The sequence below is a fragment of the Silene latifolia genome, chromosome 11 (genome assembly GCF_048544455.1).
Source record: "Silene latifolia isolate original U9 population chromosome 11, ASM4854445v1, whole genome shotgun sequence".
NCBI lineage: Eukaryota > Viridiplantae > Streptophyta > Magnoliopsida > Caryophyllales > Caryophyllaceae > Silene > Silene latifolia.
Genome location: NC_133536.1, coordinates 206,616,078 through 206,623,407, shown reverse-complemented (window position 1 = coordinate 206,623,407; position 7,330 = coordinate 206,616,078). Strand labels below are relative to the sequence as shown.

General features: G+C 32.0%; 1 non-coding gene across 1 annotated transcript; it reads right to left on the bottom strand.

Annotated features, from left to right (window-relative positions):
- Positions 1-5,791: 5,791 nt before the first annotated feature.
- LOC141615560 (small nucleolar RNA R71) lies at positions 5,792-5,898 on the bottom strand. Its single transcript, XR_012529976.1, has one exon. It is a non-coding gene; the product is annotated as a small nucleolar RNA R71 (small nucleolar RNA).
- Positions 5,899-7,330: the final 1,432 nt, after the last annotated feature.

The window sequence follows — 7,330 nt, the reverse complement described above, 5'->3', positions numbered from 1 at the left end:
ACCGTTCCCACTTGAGGGGGAGTGTGGAAATATTATCTATATTATCTTTACGTATATGATATAGTTTGTATTATCTTTAGTATTATCATTAGCCTCAATTTCTATCCTAATCTCACAGTATTGTATTTAGGAAAGGATTGATGTAAGGCTTGAACTCTCGCCCTATATATATGCCTCGTTGTATTCCGTTTTGATCATCAAGAAAAAGTGTGTGTGCGTGTCATTTGATTGAGAATGTATCGTTTAGTATTAGTAATATGTGTTAGGATTATTATTATTAATTATTATTATTATTATTGTTAGTAGTAGTAATTAGTAGTAGTAGTATATAAAGACACACATTCACATTAGACTACAACACACTACCCATAGAATTAGATAGAAAATTAGATTAGTCCATCCTTCTCTCTCAATATTGTAGAACCCTAATATTTACTCTCTCATTTTCATTCAATAAAATTTGCAATCTTTCTTTAATTATTAGTTTAATTCTTTCTTTGTTTATCCAAGTTCTTCATCTTTTCAATAGTTTACAATTAGTATTTTGGGTTGTATTTGAAGATTTGAAGAAATTCATTCTTCCATTATTATCCAAGCTTGCTACTTTCCTCTTTGTTGGTACAATTCTCATCTTTTGTTTACATTATTTTCATTTGTTTACATTTCTTATGTTGTTTAATTGTTATTCATCAAAAGTATTAGTGTTTGTCATGTTTACAATGTTTACTTGTTTATTGTTGCAATTTGTTGTTAACTAGTTTGTATGCCCGTGCGTTGCAACGGGGTAATTAACTTAGTTAAAAAAAATTGGTTATAAAGTCTTAATATTTACATCTTATGTCTAATCATTTATTTAGATATGATCAAAAGTCAAAAAATCTCATTTAAGAGACGCAAAAGATGTTAGATTGATACCTAAGTTCCAAGGATGCCTCATATTTATAATCATAAGACCACTACATCTTAGGTTAATCTTTCGATGTGGGACAATTCTATTATTTTTATATAATCCTACATTATTTTTCCAATGTGGGACATATAACATACTAAGAAGTACACAATTTTATATATGTACAAATTATATGAAATCTATACGCTAATGATATCATTTTTACCACGAATCAAATTATGTTATTTTCATAATTTTCTTAATGATATTATTTTGCTAAATGAAATGTAAAATTTTTTATATAAAAATTAGAAACATCACTTGAATACTCCCTCATATTTATCATTTTCTTCCCTATTTCCTTAAACGGATTATTCAGGTTTTCTTACCCTTTCTTTTTTTGGAAACTTTTACTCTTATTTTATTCATCCTCCTCTCTTATTACCAAACCCCACCCAACTCACAATTACTTATTTAATTCCTATTTATTCATTTCTCCCTCCTATCACCAAACCCCACCTAACTCACAATTCATTATTTAATTCCTAATTATTCATTCATCTCTCCTATCACCAAACCCCACCCAACTCACAATTCATATTTTATTCCCCTCCTAAAACATTGTGCCCACAACAAAGGGGAACAAAATGGAGAATAAGAGGGAGTATAATATAGGAAATAAATTTTATAATAATTAAAAGATTCTCCACTTTATTTTTTACATCAAAAAATATTATTTATAATACTTTCCTAAATTAATTTTTAAGATCACCCCACCTTATGATAATTTTCTGATGTAGGACAATTCAACTATTTATATGTAGTATATTTACCACACCTACATTATTTTTCAATGTGGGAGAAATAATACACGAAAAAGTATACCATCTTTTTTGCACCTATTTAGATATCCAACCCGATTTAATAATGAGAAAATATTATACTATCTATTTATATTCGTACGTTTTTTTTCCATTTTTTGTCATAATATGTACAAATGATATGATTTAAATTACATTTTTTTTCCTAACACGACTTTTAAGATGTAATTGAGGGAGCAATAGAATGTATAAACAAATGTAAAATATTTTCTTTTTCTGGTGCAATTTTGATTAATGGTTAAAAATTATGATGTATTTTAGTTACTCAAATGTAATGAGGCATAATAATTACCTATATTTGAAAGTTAAAAACATTTAATTCTACTATTTATCAAAGTAAAAAAGCTCATTATTGATTTGTTTGTGGATTCAAGATCTTTTTATGCAACACTTGATTGTATTATAATTCATAAATTTTCTATTTTAGTGCAGAGATTATCATTATATAACACAAACAAATTTATGCATATTTAGCACCCATTTTATTTTTTAATTATGACTTTGTCTTAAATAAAGTTATTATACTATCGATTGTCTTATAATAAACATTATAATATTACTAATACAGTAATATATAATCGCTTTTATAAATATCTACGTGATTAATATTTTTATGGTATTGTTGTGACTAAAGTTTGCCGTTAATACAAACTCTTATAAGAACTCTCTAAGATAATTTTTTAAGCGATTCAAAAGATTTTGGGTTGATACCCCTAAGTTATGACTCATATTTATAAACATGTGATACCTCACCTCATGATAATCTTCTAATGTGGGACAATTCAACTATTTATATGTAGTATATTTACCACACCTATATTATTTTTCAATGTGGGACAAACAATATACTTAGAAATATACCATCTTTTTTACACCTAATTCGACATCTAACCCAGTTTAATAATATTAAACAAATACTATAGGAGTACTATTTATTAATATTCGTATAGTATATTTTTTTAACTTCTTATCGTAATTAAAATATGTGCAAATAATATGATACTATATTCTAATGCTACCATTTATTTACCATGAATCTAATTATATAATTTTTCAAAAAAAAAAAATTATGTTACTTTTTTGCTAAATGAGATGTATAAGTGTTTATATAAAAATTATAAACATCACTTGGACATAATATAAAAAAATATATATATCATATCGTAGAGTTAATGATATAAACTCTTATGAGCTCTCCAAGATAATGCTTAAGAGACTCAGAAGGTTTTGGGTTGGTATTTAGGTTCTAAGGATGCCTTCTATTTAAAATCATATGATCACCCACCTTATGCTAAACTTTCGATGTGGGACAATTTTATTATTTATACGTAATATATTCACCACGCCAACATATTTTTCAATGTGGGACAAATAACATACTTAGAAATACACCATCTTTTTCACACATAATTCGACATCTAACCCAAGTTAATAATAATGAGCAAATACTATACTCCCTCGATTCAAGACCAAATACAACATTCCTTTTTTTACACTATTCATGAACGAATAGAATCTTTACGATTCCTTGCAATATGTAAGACAAAATATGGTCATGTGGGATCTTGTTTGATTCACCTATAAAGTACAATGAGAATATCAAACTTTAAATTTTTTATAATGTAAACTTAAAGCTATTTACGTTGTAATTTGTGTCTTGGCAAATGTGTAAATGAAAATGTTGTATTTGGTCTTGAATGGAGGGAGTACTATTTATTAATATTTGCACGTTTTTTTTATAATACTTTTTTGGCAAATGAGATGTATGTATAAGTTTTTATATAAAGATTATAAACATCACTTGAATATAATACATAATATAGAAAAAATATGTATATATCATACTGTGAAGATAATGATATAAACTCTTAAGAACTCTCCAAAACAATACTTAAGAGACTCAAAAGGTTTTTGGTTGGTATATAGGTTCCAATGATAATTCCTATTTATAATCATAGGATCACCCACCTTTTGTTAATCTTTCGATATGGGACAATTATATAATTTATACATATTATAATCACCATAGTAACATTGTTTTTCAATGTGGGACATATAACATATTAAAAGAAGTACACCATCTTTAATACTCGTATGTGCAAATCATATGAAATCTATACTCTAATGAAAGCATTTTTTACCAAAAATCTAATTATATTATTTTCATAATTTTTATAACAACGTTTTTTGCCAGATGAAATGTCAAAGTTTTTATATAAAAATTAGAAACTTCTCATGAATATAAAATAGGAAATATAGATATTATAATAATTAAAAGATTCTCCACTTTATTTTTTATGTGGAAAATATTATTTATGAAACTTTCCTAAATTAATTTTTGATGATGTAGACGCTCTAGAATCGCTCGAAAAAACTCTCTTTTATATATATATATATATATATATATATATATATATATATATATATATATATATATATATATATATATATAGATGTTTACAATGTTTACTTGTTTATTGTTGCAATTTGTTGTTAATTGCTCACCCATGAACATGAGTGAGTAGTCTAATCTAGGGTCTAGGGGGAATTTGGGTAATTAAGGGGATGAATTTGGGTTGTTAACCTTTTGAATTGGGTAATTATGTGGTTTCTACTCTTAATGCATTTGAAGTGTTTGTGGAAATGCCTCAATGAAAATTGGACATTTCATTAACATGTTTGGCTTACCTTGGTGCATTGTGCTATTAGATAGTTTTAGAAGTGCTTATAGATGAGTTTTAATGAAAGTTAGAACATCTCTTTGATGCATTCGATCCGTCTTGGTGCTCATGCTATTGGGTAGTCTCTATGCTTAATTTGTATTTAGTTCATCTCGATCAAGTGACAACTTATTGAGGAGCTTAAGGTGACTAAGAAATTAGTCTTAAACCCTTGACCACCATTATTACCATTTTCTTGTTAGACCTTGTTTCTCCCCCTAATTGCCCTTTGTGAACCCAAAGACCTTAGCCTTCCCTTATTAATTAAGAAATAATTTCATTTAGTTTAAATTTTATACCTTGTTGCATCTTAGTTTTAGATAAATCAACTTTACTTTTGTTTGACTAGACTAAAGACTTAAACAAACCAAGTATCTAACCTCCGCCATCTTTGTGTTCGACACCTGAATAAATACTACTTTTATTTGGTTTTATAAATAGTTTATGGTACCGGAAGTGACGGCAAAACCCGGTCATCAAAATGGTGCCGTTGCCGGGGATGGCGTTAGGTTATGCTTAGTTAGTTGAAGTTTCTAGCTTTAGTCTTCACTTGTTTGCTTGTTTGTGTAGTTTGTGTGCTTCTTGTAGAGTGTGTGTGATTTTTGCCTTACCCTAGTGTGTAAAAGCACTAGGAGTCTTACGGTTTGTCAAGTTGTATGCCTAGGAGGAACCACCAAGCTTTGCTCTTTGACTCCGATCCCGAAAGGCTTTTTAGAGCCTTAAGGAATAGGACCATTGCAAGGGTTATAACCTCTTCTCAAGCAACCATAAACCAAGCAAATCCACCCATCCAACCTCTCATTGAAAACACAACTCAACAACAACCAAACATTACAATTGATTCTCCACTAGCAAATCCATTTCACAACTTCCAACTTCCAAATAACCCACCTCAAACACCACCTTCTCATATACCAAATCCACCACCACCACCACCAATGGCTTTACGTGATCATAACCGTCCAAACCATAATGATGCTTGTAACCCCATCAATTTTGGCACCTTGGCTCCAAACAATTTTGAGATGCACCCGGCTCAAGTTGGCCTAATTGAAAAAAACTTGTTTGGAGGACACATTGAAGAAGATGCTCATGCTCACCTAAGGAGGTTCAAGAGGAAAGTCTCTATGATGAAAAAGAATGGGGTATCCGAGGATACACTAAGGATGATGTTATTCCCATTTTCTCTAACGGGTAAGGCGGATTGTTGGTTGAATGTGCACCCTCCGGACACATTTACTACATGGGATGCCTTAGCCAAGGCGTTCCTAGAGAAGTATTATCCATCATCCAAGACCGCCATGCTCCGAAATGAGATCCACACTTTCCAACAAGAGGATGGAGAATCCTTGGGTGAGGCATGGGACCGGTATCAAGACCTCATTGCTAGTTGCCCTCACCATGGGATTCCGGATTGGTATGTCACCCAAACCTTCTTCCAAACTTTGTTGCCAAGAACAAAAGAAATGGTGAATGCCTCCGCGGGAGGGGGATTCGGTCATTTGGGTGATGAAGAAGGTACGACTCTAATCAAGAAAATGGTGGACTCCGAGGCAAATTATGGCACAAGAGTAAATGTCTTAAGAAGAAGTAAGCACCCTCCCGAATTCTTAGTGAATGTGGAGACTAATGCTAAGCTTGATATGCTCACCAAAAAGCTTGAAGAGTTGAGTAACAAGAAGCAAGTGAACCAAGTGAATCAAATTACCACTTCTCATGGACCATCCATGGAGGAAGTGATGCAAAGATCAACATGTGAGTCATGTGGAGGGATGGGTCACACTTATGAAGTATGTGCAAATAACCATTACAACAACTTTGATGGGAACAATGTGCAAGAGGTGAATGCTTACCAAGCATTTAACAATTTTTCCAACCGTCCACCTAGACCCTCATTTAACAACAACCAAGGATCCAACCACAACTTTGCCAACCAATCTCAAGCATACCAAGATTATAGGGGTAACCAAGGGAACCAAGGTAATCAAAACTTTTACCAAGGAAACCAAGGAAACCAAGCTAACCAAGGGTTTGGCCAAGGATTCAATCAAGGATACAACAACAATGGGTTCAATCAAGGATACAACAATAATCAAAGGTACAACCAAGGGCAAAATCAAGGGTTCAATCAAGGGTACCAAGGGAACAACCAAAATTCCAACTTTAAAGATCAAGGATATGGCTTTTCTCTTCCAATTTCCAACCAACCTTTTAACCAAGAGCCACCACCCCAAGCAAGCAATACCATGGGAGATGATAAATATGAAAACTTGGTGAAGTTGATAGGGAATTTGGCAAGTAATACCCAACAACAAATCAAGAGTCTTGAAGCTAAAGTGGCTTCCCAAGCTCTCATGAGTCCTCAAAAACCACCGGGTGTATTTCTAAGACAAGGGCAAAATCCAAGGGACCCTATGAAGTCAAAGGAAGTTAATGCTATCATGGTTGGAGTTGAAGAGGAAAGAGAAGAGTCATTTGATTTGCCAAGTCAAGAGGAGTTATCTTACACTACTCCCTTTTCCATGGCTATGGAAACATTTCAAGAAGTTGACCATGAGCCCGAAAAAGAGAACATAGAAGACTATGTGCTTGAGCAAATAATGACAATTCATGGTACAAGCTTGGATGTTGAAGTCGACCCGGATAAGGGAGAGATGGTTATGACTACACCAACCATTATGAGTGAAGAATTTGTGCTTGAAGAAATTGTGGAAGCACCAAATGTGAGGGTAGAAGTTGAGAGGAACCCGGAAAAAGAAGAGATGGTGATGGTAGAAGAGCACTCTTTGGCCAAGCAAGAAGAAGTCATTTCTAGAAGAGTGGATATTAGTAGCCATGAA